This window comes from Micromys minutus (genome assembly GCF_963924665.1).
Source record: "Micromys minutus genome assembly, chromosome: 23".
NCBI classification, from domain to species: Eukaryota; Metazoa; Chordata; class Mammalia; order Rodentia; family Muridae; genus Micromys; species Micromys minutus.
Window position 1 is genome coordinate 5708104 of NC_137958.1, and position 15382 is coordinate 5723485.

The following is a 15382-nucleotide window of genomic DNA, read 5'->3' on the forward strand; positions in this document are numbered from 1 at the left end:
CTTTTATATAATAAATAAATGTCTGAGGCCAGAAGTGTAAATGAATTATTCTTAATATAAATATAAGCAGTGAATTAATCAGGCTGCTGTATTTTTGACTTTATGCTATTCCCAATAACCACATGGAAATAATAAGATTTATTCAAAACTGAACCTCAATAGCTGAGCAGTTAAATGATCTACCTTTACCTCATATGCTAATCTGACTACATTCCAGCTCCATCTTGTGAGACTTGTATATTATTATTAATCTGGCTCTTCCGACCCCTTCCTCCTGGCTTCAGTTCCTAAATACTGCTGGCTGATTTGAATAGCTCTCTCTCTCTCTCTTCTCCTTCCCCTGTCTGGCAGACATCCTGTCCTTTTCTCTCTTCTGCCCAGCCAGTAGGTGGTCAGCATTTATTAACAAGGCAGAGAATAAATGGTAAGAAGTGTTTACCTCAAGACCAACTTGAGACAGGAGATTCTTGGTAAAAGAATTGTAATGCCATGTCCAGATTGAAACAAGATACGAGGTCAGAGAAATCAACATTTGAAAACCCAAGTGTAATTTTAACTTTATACAATATGCAAAAACATCATGCCTACACAGAAGTACAGCAGAGAGTGTCTTACCCTTTACTGTTGCACTGAGTAAAGTCACAATTGATCACAAATGACAAAAGCAGAAAAAAATGGCATGTCCAACTAGAAACTAGACAGTCCCACACTGCCTCTATTTACCCACAGATTGCTTATCAACAGGTCAACATTATCTCTTATCTTGATAACACCAGCTTATGAGACACCAAATATCAATGTTCTATTTATTCCCATTTTCACACATTTCAATATTGCCATCATTATACAAAGTCTGAAACTATTACATATTAATAAGTATAAATCAGTTTTATTGACCTATTTGTATTAGTATCTATATCAAGAAGTCAATGAATCTTTCTGAATACTTTTTGAATTCTGTACTAGAAAATATTTGCCATGATCCTCTGGTGTGGCTGAAACATAAAAAGAAAAGTTATACCAGGCCCTGTGTCTTAGTTATGATTACTATTGTTATTATGAGACACCATGACCTAATTTAAAAAAAAAAATTTAACCGGAGTTGGCTTATATTTTAGAAATATAGGCCATTGTTTTCCTGGCAGAAATCATGACAGCATGTGTACAGATATGGTGCTGGGGAACAGCTGAGCATTCTATCCAGATCTGTAGGGAGTAGGTGAGAGTAACAGACACACAAACCTGTCTTGAGCATTTGAAACCCTCAAAATCCACCTGCAGTGATGGACTTCATCCAAAAGGCCACAGTTACTCCAACAATGTTAAATTTCTAATAATCTGCTGCCTCTGAAGCTTTCGGGGCCATTTTATTCACACAACCAAATACTGTATAACAATGAGTTGTAAAGGGGCATCTTGGGTAACAAGCTTGCACATGAGAATCACGCAACTAGTAATGGAAGGATGGTGCCCTTAATCTACAACTGGTCTTTCCATTATCTTTGCAAGAATTCCTTTCTCTAGCTAAGCATGTATGCCAATGCTCTGAGAAACAAAGCCGGATCTTACAAACATGAAACTATAAACACCACAGATGCTGGGACTCTTCAGAGTGGATACTGTCCATAACATAAGAAGTGGGCTGACCTCTGCATAGAAAATATTGTCACCATAAGTCTGTAAAGCTGCATATAACTTCACAGTTTTGTTTCTAGGCAACCAGAAATAACTATGACAACAATATTTGTAAGGCAGGATCCTGTTGTCTTCTAGATCAGTTGTTGCAATGATTTCAGTACTTTATAGAGCTTACAGGTTTAAATGTGGCCATCATTAACAAAATAGTAAAATCCTATGTTTCACTTCCCATTCAATTAACGACCATTTACAGGGATCTAACCCTACTTGTCAGCTTTAAGGAAAGAAGAGATAGTATCTCTTTCTTAAGACATCTTACATTATACCTTGTCTATAACTCCAATACATTTATATATGGCCCACATTAACTTTACAATAAAATGAAGGCATTAGGAAGTGTAATTAAGTGCCTATTATGTGCATGAGGCTTTAATAGGTATAATGGACCAGTCATGAGTGAGTCATTATGTCTACCCTCCAAATTGACAATCTTGTAAAAGAAGCAAACAATGACTAATTTTTTTTATATAATCATTGGAGAGTCAGACTCAATGCACAGCAGTACACAGGAAGACCATCCAGGTCCTGTGCTTAGTGACTGCTTTCTCCTAATGCTCTCTCTGCCTCCACCTCTGTTACCATCTCCTTCAACATTCTTTGACTCTCCCTAAGGAATGAACCTCAATACTTACTTTCCAACACCACCTTGTCATGTACCGCATATACATGCTATGTATAATATTAATATTAGAAAATCCCACGAAGGAATTACACAGAAGTAAGAAAACTGGCAGCTTATCCCTAGGTTTTTCTGTACTCTCCTGAAGAACAAAAAAAATTCAATATTAATTATACATTTACTCAGCAATTACAAAATATAATTGTTTGGATTTAATAAATTAAACCAGATAACAAAAATCTGATACAAATATACTTGTAGTATATTGGGAGACTAGACCTAGACCTCCAATTAGTATAATCTACTAAATAGTTAGCCAATAATCTATGGTGACTAGTTTTATGTAAATTCCATTTGAGTTAGAGTCAATTGGGAAGAGGAAACTACAAATGTGAAAAATAGCTTCATAAGATCAGGCTGTAAGCATGCCTGTAAGGCATTGTTTAAAATCAATGATTGGTAAAATCATTGATTGATGTAGGAGGACCAAACTCATTGTGGGTGGGGCCATCTCAGACTGGTGGTCTTGATTTCTATAAGAAAGCATGCTGAACAAGCCATGAGGAACAATCAAGTAAGTAACACCTCTCCATTACCTCTGCATCACCTTCTCCCTTCCATTTCCTGCCCTAATTTTCAGTTTCTCTCTTGGCTTCCCTCAGTAGTCTTGGTATATATAAACCAAATGAACACTTTCTTTCTCAAATTGTTTTGATCATGGTGTTTCATCAAGTCAGAAGAAATCCTAGAGACAGATCAACACCATCAGGACTCAGGACCTGATTGCAGACTGCTCAGCACCCAGAAGAGCCTCACAAGTGCTATCCCACCTGAGTTCATGGTGAGCAGCCCAAAGACCATCTAGGGAAAGACTGCCAGGAATTCTTGGGGCACAGGTAGTATGGTACTCTCTGGCAACAGGTCTGTTACAGCCAAAAGAGTGAGCCAGGTCACTGCCATCAGGACTCAGTTACTGCCAGCAGACTGCTGACCACACAGAAGAGCCTCAGAAGCACTCTCTCACATGAACCCACAGAGAGCCGAGTCACCACCATCAGAACTCACTGCCCACTCACAAAGAGCCAAATACTCAGGAGGAATCTCCCTTCTGAGCCCACAGGCCATGAGACACACAGGAGAGATAAGCTCTAATCAGATACAAGATGACCTAAGAGCACAGATAATAAGATGGCAAGAGGAAAACACAAGAACCAAATCACTAGAAACCAAGACAACCTGGCAACATCAGAACCCAGTTCTTCCACCATAGCAAGTAGTGGATTTCCTGACACACACACACACACACACACACACACACACACATACACACAAAAACAACTAGATATGAACTTAAAATAATACTTCAGGATGATGATGGAAGTCTTCAAGAAGTACAGGAATAACTCCCTTAAACAATCATAGGACAACCCACATAAACAAGTAAAAGTGCTTAAAGAGGAAACACAAAAGTCACTGAAAGACCTACAGGGAAATACAACCAAACAGGTAAAGGAATTGAAAATGGAAATATAAACAATAAAGAAATCACAAAAGGAGACAACACTGAAGATATAAAACCTAAGAAAGAAAACAGGAGTCATAGAATTAAGCATCACCAACAGAATACAATAGATGAAAGAGAGAAGCTCAGGGGCAGAAGATAACATATAAAACATAGACACAACAGTTAGAGAAAATGCAAAAGTCAAAAAGCTTCTAACCTAAAACATCCAGGATATCCAGGACACAATAAGAAGACCAAACCTAAGGATAATAGGTATAGAAGAGGGCAAAGACTTACAACTAAAAGGCCCAGGAAAGATCTTCAACAAAACCGTAGAAGAAAACTTCCCTACCCTTAAGAATGAGATGACCATGAGCATAAAAGAAGCCTACAGAACATCAAATAGATTGAACCAGAAAAGAAATTCCTCCTGACACATAATAGTCAAAACACCTAATGTTCAAAATAAAGAAAGAATACTAAAAGCAGTATGGAAAAAAAGAAACATATAAAGGCAGACCAATCAGATTCATACTAGACTTCTCAACAGACATTATGAAAGCAAGAAAATCCTGGATAGACATCATACAGACCCTAAGAAAACACAAATGCCAGCCCAGGTTATTATATCCAGCAAAACACTCAATTACCATAAATGAAAAAACAAGATATTTCTGTACAGAACCAAATTTACAAAATATATGTTCACAAATCCAGCCCTACAAAGGATAATAGATGGAAAACTCCAACACAAGGAGGGAAACCACCCTAGAAAAAGCAAAAAAATAATTTTGCAAGAAAATCAAAGGGAGAAAGACACACAAATATAATTCTACCTCTAACAACAAAAATAAGAGTAAACAACAATCACTATTCCTTCATATATCTTAACATCAATAGACTTAATTCCCCAATAAAAAGACATAAACTATCAGACTTGGTATGTATATAGGATCCAGTATTTTGCTGCATACAGAAAAATTATCTAAGAAACAAAGACAGACACTACCTCAGAATAAAAGACTTAGGAAAAAAAACTTCCAAGAAAATGGTCCCAAGAAACATGATGGAGTTGCCAGTCTACTACTGAATAAAATAGATTTTCAACCAAAAGTTATCAAAAAAGATAAGGCAGGACACTTTTTACTCATCACAGAAAATGTCTATCAAGACCAAGTCTCAATCCTGAACATCTATGCTCCAAATACAAGGGCACCCACATTCATAAAACAAACCTTACTAAAGCTCAAAGCACATATCGTACCACACACAATAGTAGTGGGAGACTTCAACACCCCACTCTCATCAATGGACAGATCATGGAAACAGAAACTGGACATAAACACAGCAATACTAGCAAAGGTTATGGACCAACTGGATTCAACAGACATCTATAGAACATTTCCATCCTAAAACAAAGGAATATACCTTCTTGTCAGCACCTCACAATACCATCTCCAAAATTGACTATATAGTCAGTCACAAAACAGGCCTTAATAGATATAAGAAGATCAAAATATTCCCATACATATTATCAGATCACCATGAATTAAGGCTAGACTTTGATAACAACAACAAAAAAAACATATTAACATGGAAGCTGAACAATGCTCTACTAGATGATAACATGGTTAAGGAAGAAATAAAGAAAGAAATTAAGAATTTTTTAGAATTTAATGAAAATAAAAGCACAACACATCCAAACTTATGGATGCAATAAAAGCAGTGCTAAGAGGAAAACTTATAATTCTGAGTACCTCCAAAAAGAAACTGGAGAGAGCATACACTAGCAGCTTGACAGCATACCTGAAAACTCTACAACAAAAAGAAACAAATACACTCAAGAGGAGTAAATGGCAGGAAATAATTAAACTCATAGTAGAAATCAACCAAGTAGAAACAAAAAGAAATATACAAAACATCAACAAAACCAGGAGCTGGTTCTTTGACAAAATTAGTAAGACTGGTAAACACTTAGCCAGACTAACTAGAAGGTACAGAGAGAGTATCCAAATTAACAAAATTAAAAATGAAAGGGGAAGGATAAGGACAGAAACCGAGGTAATCCAAGAAATTATTAGATCCTCCTACAACAGCTTATACTCAACAAAACTGGAAATTCTAGAGGAAATGGACAAATTTCTAGACATATACCAGGTACCAAAGTTAAATTGGAATCATATATACTATCTAAACACTCCCATAACATCTAAAGAAATAAAAGCAGTCAAAAGCCACTTGTGATGGTTTGCATATGCTTGGCCCAAGGAGTGGCACTATTAAAAGGTGTGGCCTTGCTGGAGGAAGTGTGTCACTCTGGGGGTAGGCTTGGAGACATTCCTCCTAGTTGCCTAAGAATGATGAAGATCTAGAACTCTCAGCTCCTCATGCACCATGCCTACCTGAATGCTGCCATGCTCTTGTGTTGATGATAATAGACTGCACCTCTGAACCTGTAAGTCAGCCTCAATTACCTCTGAACCTGTAAGCCAGCCTCAAATAAATGTTGTTATTTATAAAACGTGCCTTGGTCATGGTGTCTGTGCACAACAATAAAACACCTCCCAACCAAAAAACACCCAGGACCAGGTGAGTGCAGTACAGAATTCTATCAGACTTTTATAGAAGGCCTAATACCAATACTCTCCACACTATTTCACAAAATAGAAACAGAAGGAACACTACCCAACTGGTTCTTTGTAGCCACAGTTGTGCTTGTGCCTGAACCCACTCAATGACTCTACAGAGAGGGAAAGCTCTGGACCAATTTCCCTCATGAACATCGATGCAAAGATGCTCAATGGAATTTGTACAGGCTGAATCCAGAAACACATAGGGACAATCATTCTTCATGATATGGTGGGCTTCGTCTCAGGGCTGTAGAGATGGTTCAATATGTGCAAATCCATCATATAGTTCACTCTATAGACAAACTCAAAGATAGAAACCACATGATCTTCTCACTGGATGCTGAGAAAGAATTTTTCAGGATTCAGCACCCCTTCATGTTAAAATTTTTGAAGGGATTGGGAGTTCAGGCCTAAACATAGTAAAAGCAATGTACAGTGGACTAGTAGTCAACATCAGACTAACTGATGTGAGGCTTGGGGCAATCCCACTAGAGTCAGGGACTGGACAGTGATGTCCACTCTCCCCATACCTATTCAGTATAGTGCTGGATGTCCTGGCCAGAGTAACTGAATGGCAAAAAAAAGGTCAGGGGGATGAAGGTCAGAAAGGAAAAGGTCAGAACATCACTATTTACAGAGGATATGATAGTATTCTTGGGTGACACCAGAAATTCCACCAGAGAACTCCTACAGCTAATAAACAACTTTAGCAAAGTGGCTGGTTATAAAATTGACTTAAACTGGTTGGTGGCCTTCTTCTGCTCAAAGGATAGACATAAAAGAGAAATGTAGAAGCAGACACCCTTCACAGTATTCATAAACAATACCTTGGTGTAGCCCTAACTAAGCAAGTGAAAGATTTGTATGACGGGAGCTTCAAATTTCTGAAGAAGGGGATTAGAGAGGATATCTGGGGATGGAGGGATCTCCCATCCTCATGGATTAGAAGGGGCAGCACTGGAAGGATTGCCAGGGGCAATCGACAGATTCAATGCAATCTCCATAGAGATTCCAGCTTAGTTCTTTGTAGAATTGGAAATAGCAATTTGGAGGTTCATTTGAAATAACAGAAAATCTAGGGTAGCAGAAATTATTCTCAACTATGAAGGAACTTCTGGGGTAGTTACCATCTCTGACTTCAAGCTATATTCCACATCAATTGTGATAAAGGTCACATGGTGTTGGTGCAAAGAAGGGCAGGTGGATCAATGGAACAAAGTTGGGGACCCAGAGATGAACCCACACACTTATGGTCACTTGATTTTTTTTTTAAGTAGGAAGGGTACTTTTCGGAGTAGAACTGAGAGAACGTTAGAGGGCACAAGTGAGGTACAGATATGATAAAAATACATTGCATATACATGTGACCATCTCAGAGAATAAATTAAAGTATTTTATATAAGGTATGAAATGGCAAGACAGCTTTTTGGTAAGGGGGCTTGTTATCAAACCTGTTACCCTGAGTTAGATCTAATTCCATTGTCACTTTAAAGAGCTGGTCTCCACAAGGAATAAGGATGTAAAATATCTTTTTTGTGCTTTATGTTGTTCTACAGTAAGGATAAAGTTGATGAGCTGTATTGAGAAATGACTTAATGAAGCACCTTTTACAAGTCTACTCAAAGTCCCTATATACTGAGCAAAACTGGAGCTGTGTCCTTACGGTCACAGTGCTACACAATAGCAAATCACAACTTCTGGCAATTTCTCCTGCTTCTGCTGTGACATCTCCTTGTTGTGTTAAAAAAAAAATCTTTGTGAACATGTTAAAATAAAGATGAGTGAGATGATTCCGATGAAGATAGAACCTGGACTAGTTGCTGAAAGTCTGTAAGCAGATGAATGCTGGGTCTCTGATGTTAATGTGGTCACATGATTTTTGACAAAGGAGCTAAAAACATTCGGTGGAGAAAGGGTAGCCTCTTCAATGAATGGTGTTAGTTCAATGGGCAGTCAAAGTGAAGAGGAATGCAAGTCTATCCATTCTTGTCTCCTTGTGCAAAGCTCAGGTGCAAGTGGATCAAGGACGTTCACATAAAACCAAGTACACTGAAAGTATTAGAAGGGATGGTTGGGGGTGCTTGGAGCACATGGGCCCAGGGAAGAATTTCCTGGGCAGAAAAGAGGTAGCGGAGATTGAAGGTTGACAGATAGGACCACATGAAATTGCAAAATTTCAGTGAGGTTGGGTACACTGTAGAGGACAGAGCAGAGGTCAGCAGATTGGGAAAGGATCTTTACCATTCCTACATCTGATAAAGGGCTAATATCCAATATATACAAAGAACTCAAGAAATTAGACTTTAGAGAATCAAATAATCCTATTAAAAATGGAGTGCAAAGCTAAACAGGGAATTTTCAACGGAGGAATACCGAATGTCCAAGAAGCACCAAAAGAAATGTTCAGCATCTCTAGTACTCGGTTAAATGCAAATCAAAACAATCCTGAGATTCCACCATACACCTGTGATAATGGCTATGATCAAAAACTCAGATGACAGCAGAAGCTAGCAAGAATGTGAAGAAAAAGAAACACACTTCCAATGTTGGTAGGATTTCAAGCTTATATAACCACTCTGAAAGTCAGTCTGGCAGTTTCTCAGAAAATTGGACATAGTACTGTCTGAGGAACCAGCTATGCCACTACTGGAAATATACCCAAAAGGTGCTCTAACATATGACAAGGACACATGCTTTACCATGTTCATAGCAGCCTTATTTATAATATCCAGAAGCTGGAAAGAACCCAGATGTCCTTCAACAGAGGAATGGATACAGAAAGTGTGGTGCATTTTCACAGTGGAGTATGACTCAGCTATTACAAAGACTTTATGAAATACCTAGGCAAATGAATGGAGCTAGAAACTATCATCCTGATGGAGGCAACCAAGTCACAAAAGAACACACATGGTATGCACTCACTGAAAACCGGATACTAGCCCCAGAAAGCACAGAATACCCAAGAAACGTTTCATAGAGCTTATGAAGCTCACAAAGAAGGAAGGCCAAAATGTGGATGCCGCAGTCTTTCTTAGAAGGGAGAACAAAACACTCATAGAAGAAAATACAAGGTCAAACAGAAGAGCAGGGATTGAAGAAAAGATCATTCAGGGGCTGCTTTACCAGGGGATCCATCTCATATGGAGCCACCAAACTCAAGCACTATTGCTGATGCCAAAAAGTGCTTACTGGCAGGAACCAGATAGGAATGCCTCCTCAGGGGCTCTACCAGAGTCATACAGATACAGCTGAGAATGCTTGCAGCTAACCATCAGGGGAACTCAATTAAGGTGCTAAAAAAAGAACTGAAGGAGCTGAAAAGGTTTGCAACCCCATAGGAAGAACAACATTATCAACCAACAAAACTCTCCACAACTCCCATGGACTAAAACACCAACCATTGAGCACACATGAAGAGACCCATGGCTCCAGTAGCATATGTAGCAGATGATGCATTGTCTGGCATTAATTGGAGAAGAGGCCTTTGGCCCAGTCAGGGCACGTTTTCCCAATGTAGAGGAATGCCAAGGCACTGAGGTAGAGAAGGTCATTGGGAGAGGGTGCACCTCCATGGAAACAAGTGGATGGGGAGGGAGGATTTGTGGTGGGAGGGGGAAGACATTTGAAATATAAATACAGAAAGTATCTAAAAAATTACTCACAAAACAATTTCAGTGAAACTCAGAGTTCATCAGGAAGCTTTATGCCTCAAATTATTTATTTCATTTGTCCTGAACTAGTCTGATTTTCATTATCTCTGAAGATTTTTATGGAATGATTTGTCAGCCTTTACAAAACAGCACATTTGATTGGCCTAATAGAGAAGAAAATTCTTAGCTTGAATTTTTTTTTTTTTTTTTTTTTTGGTCTGAAGTCTTGCTATTTCCATGGCTTCTACTGAAGAAGTTCATAATCCTCTCCAACCTGGTCAAGAGTTCCACTGCCCATTAAACACCAGAACCATCCACAACAGAACATGCCTTCTTGCTATCTCATTCATAAACAATAGAACTCCTTTTTTCTGATTTTCCTTTCAAAGCCTTTAAAAAGGCAGTGCCTAACCCTTGCTTTGGTCCTGCCAAGATGGATGCCTTTCTCTTCTCAGTGAACATGCTATGTCAGCTATAATTTGACTAATTAGCCACTAATTAGTCTTCATACCTGTGAGCAGAACTGTACTTTTGGCTTCATCTCAATCTGAGCTTAGAAAGTAATCTATGTATACTCAATCAGTTAAAAACAACGTCAAGTCCATGGAACTCTGTAGTTGAGTAACCGAAAAGCAAGAATTAAAAATTACTGCTAGTAATTACTAAAGGCTTATCATTTGTTGGTGTTGAACAAAATAACAATGTTTCCCATGGAATAAACTCATTCTCCAGGTTCCTTGTATTCATGTCTCATCTTACTTAATCCTGTGAAATGGCTATAGATACTGTTTTAGAAATAAGGAAACTGAGTATAGTGGCAATTCCTGGTTTTCTACTTGACTATGTCTGGACTAAACCACAATTCAGAATTGGAAGGCTTACCTTTGATCTAATTTTGAGGCATAGAGACTATGAATCTTAGGACACTAAGTCAAGGAGATCTCTGAGCTCAAGGTCATCTGGGACAAAGCAAGTCCAAGATCCAGGTGTGGTGGTACATACTGTTAATCTAGAACACCCCTTCTGTTGAAGACCTACATAAGGACACTGGAAAAAGGAAGGCTTGCTCTCATCACCTGCCTTACTTGTGGGACTGAGCATCTGCTAGATCTTTGAACTTCTACTCACAGCTGCTCCCGACCATTGTTGGGGAGTTGGACTACTGACTATAAGTCAGCAACCAATTCTCTTACTATATAGAGATTACCGCTAAGTACTATGACTCTAGGAAACCCTGACTACTACAGAAGTTGGTATCAGAAGTGGGGTATTCCCGTGACAACCTGACCATGTGTTGGGGAGGACTGTGAAAGGATTTTGGAACTTTGAGCAAGAAGAGCCATTATAATATTAAGAGCTCTGTGGTATGTTCTGTAGGACCTTGAAAGATATGTTGAGAGCAGTGTAGAAGATAGAGTCTTGGGTTGTGAAATTTCAGAGGAAAGAATAATGATTTATCAGGTCTGTTACTGTTTTGATTGTGAAGATTCTGTGGTTTTGTTTAGCTGGGGCTGAAGAATCAGCTGTGATTAAGAAGATACCAAAACTACTGAAGCAAAACCTTTACATTACTGAGACTATTGATGCTGGTCTGTTAGAGGTAAGGAATTAGTGGTGATTAAGGAGACCAAAATCACTGAGGTTAAATCTTCTGGGAAGCGTTTTTCTGGGAGCACAAAGAGGCTGTGTTCCAGAGATAACCAAGGTTTTACCTTGTGCTATGGCTGGACTTGGTAATGTGTAAGAGTCACCCGGGTGGTACTGGTTTTGAAGACATGATGGGGTCATGGAGAGCAGCTGAGGCTTTACACTGTGAGAGGCTATGAAAGACCATTGGTGATGGTGCAGCCTCAGTTGCAATTAATGCCCCAGGACTGAAGGGGTCATGCAAAGGAGTTGAGGCTTGGCACCAGGAAGAGAGCCTATAAGAGGCTATTGATGAAGCCTACTTGCAGTGGAAGACAGCAGTGTTTTGGAAATGCCAGTACCATGAGATGAGCACAAAGAATAGCAGCCACACTGGAGAACAGGCAGCTGGAGCCTAAAAGACAAGGTGTGTGCTACACAGGGCAGAGCTGAAGAAGTGACCCAAGGCCTTGGAGGAGCCCAGTAGTTTGTGAGTGGTTCCCAGACATTGGATGGTAAGAGTTTGATTTTGCTTTTAATTGTGACTGTGCCCTGATATTTTTCCCTCTTAAAGGAATAAATTATTTTAGTGCACACAGATAAGAGACTTTGAATTGAAAAATGACTTTGAATTTAAAAAGAAAAGATTGGATATTTTAAAGGGATTGAAATTTTAATATGTAAGATTTTGTAAAAACTATGTGACTCTTAAGGTTATTTAAATCTTGGCAATGAATAAGAAAGTAAGGGTTGAGGCTTAATAGTGTTGTGTTTGTGACTCAAGTTGACAAGGGGTCAATTGTACTGGCTGATTTTGTGTCAACTTGACACAAGTTGGAGTTATCACAGAAAAAGAAGCCAAAGTTAAAAAAATGCCTTCATGACATCTAGCTATAAGGAATTTTATCAACTAGTGATCAAGTGGGGAGGGGCCAGCCCATTTTAGGTGGTGCCATTCCTGCGCTAGTAGACCTGGGTTCTATAAGAAACTGTTCTGGGTTCTATAAGCCCTGACTGAGCAAGCCAGGGGAAGCAAGCCAGTCAGAAACATCCCTCCATGGCCTCCACATCAGCTCCTGCTTCCTGACCTGCTTGAGTTCCAGTCCTGACTTCCTTTGGTGATAAACAACAATGTAGAAGTGTAAGCTGAATAAACTCTTTCCTCACCTCCCCCACCCACACCAAAGAAGAAATCCTAAGATACAAGCCCTGATGAAGTGTTGAAGAAGTTAACACGGGATATGTAGAATCTGTTAACTTCAAAGAGAAAACCCTTCTTACAATATTATGCCACACATCTGTGAGGCTCAGTATTACACAAGAATCTTTCATTCTCCCCATAAACTGAATTAACAGCCGTGAAATCAATGTAAAGAATTTCATTAGTCATCAGTTGCCTTTATCTATACCAATCCTAAAGCAGCACTGTGCTAGAATCTTGTCCTTGTTACACCATTTCCTCATTGAGTTTCTTATAGTTTTGGTTGTGAGCCTAGGATTTAAAGGCTGAGCCATCTCTCCAACCTCCTCACTGAGTTTCTTAAATGTCTTTTTTAGTCTTTGAAAGCCTGATTTTATTACTTTGGATGTTCAGTATACACAAGCCTTGAAATGTTAAGGCCTTGACAGCAGTTATTAAAACCAAAATATTTGCTTAAAAAAATGTTGAGAACCATTATCATCTCTCAAAAATATCCAGTCCCATTATCCAAGAACAATTTTATGAATGAAATGCATATGTACCTTTTTTATTTGGATTTTATGATAATTGATGTATATAAAATAAAAATAGCAAAAATATCAATTCAGCAATTTTTGAGTGTAAAATATATTTGGAAGTCTGAGAACTATAATCTAGAAAAATAATTTATTACTTAAGACCTATGTTTAATCCCCATAGCCTGTATTAAAAGAAAACAAACAAACAATTAAGAAAACCACATATTATGGCATATGTTTGTGTTGCCATCACAAGTGAGACTAATTTTGTGGCTTTTCTGGCCAACCAATCTAGTATACTTGGTGAGTTTCAGATCAGTAAGTGATCCTGACTCAAAAATAAAGTAATAGGTGATGCTTAGGAAGTAACACAAAATGTCATTACTTGACCTCCATATGCATTGCATGTATGTGTGCATATGATTTCATGCTTGCAATCACACACACACACACACACACACACACACACACACACCACATGTAATATATGTTATCCTATGTCTGTGCTTTGCTACATATTGCTGTTAAACATAATAACCCATAATAATGTGGGAAGTACAGGGTATTTTCACTTAAGTTTTTCTTACTCAGCTCTTGAAGATTTAACTGGCCTAAAGATTTAGAATAATATCTTAACTTCTCAACCTCCCCACAGCTGGGTTGAGGAGAACAACAGTTTGTTCATACGCCTCTGTTACGCCCACGTGACCTCACTGCTTTGCTTGCTTGAGCATCCACTCACATCTTGGTGACAGCTAGTTCTGTTTGAAGTGTTTGTGACAAGAATCTTAGCAAAAGCTTCAAGCCATTTATAGCCTTGTTTCATAGCTCATGCAGCACTGAAATCAAGTTTCAGGGTCATCTCGGATCTAATGCAAAAATATCCTGACTATCTTAAGTATGTAACTACTGAGAAGTTAGCTTCTCTATGTGAACATCTAATGGATACTGCTGCCCCTACAACTATAGTATTTGTTTAAAACACTGAGGCCTCAATTTAACTCTTACCTAAGTACCTGGTGTCCAAATGTTCAGCAGAGATTATAAACAGGTCATATTGCACAATGATAATTCACATTAACAAGTGAAAGTGTATTTTAACTTTTAATTGTTTATTGCATTTGTGGTTCAAATGAAAAAAAAATGTACTCATTTTTATATCGTTCTGTCCTTATCCATAACTAAAAAGTATTTCTATAAAAAAACAACAAAAATATTTTGCCATCTCCATTTAAAAACAGAGTTTTGTCTCTTTAACTTTGGTACAGATTTTTAACAAGCAACAGAACTGCAAAAAGTATTAAGAGCAACATGCACAAAATGCACATAAAAACAAAAAGAGCTATTTCCTGTGACTACAAGAAATATAACAAAATAGGCTGAGACTTGAGGGAGCCATCTATATCAAAGAAAAGCCATTTCTTCACCGTATCATGGAAAAAAAATTCTTCACCAATAAACTTTTACATTTCCCTTCTGGAAGGGCTGTGTTGCTTACATTTGAGATCAGTGTGACTACGCATACTGATCACATGGCTTATTCCAGCACCCACTATTTAGTCAGACTTTCTAACCTGATTTGACCTGACTAGAGATATGATTCTGTTGACTTATCCACTTCTGTCTTAAAGCAAGCAGATTATATTTGTCAGTTTTTTGAATGTTATTAGGTTAATTTGATTTAGAAAAGTTAATTGGTTTAGTGTGTTATTTTTAAGAGAAAAAATCATTCCAATCTTAAGGTGGATGCTAAGAATGTATGCTACGCAACAACATTAGTAATATCTTATAGTATTTAGGAAACAGACAAGGGTTCCTCCTGGAAGTGGGTATATAATAGCCCTAGGCATGTTTGGGAAGCCCTTTAGTAACTCCAGTTTTGCAAATCTGATACAAGAACTAAATTTGCTGATTTCCTGAGAACAAAGATCTTTGT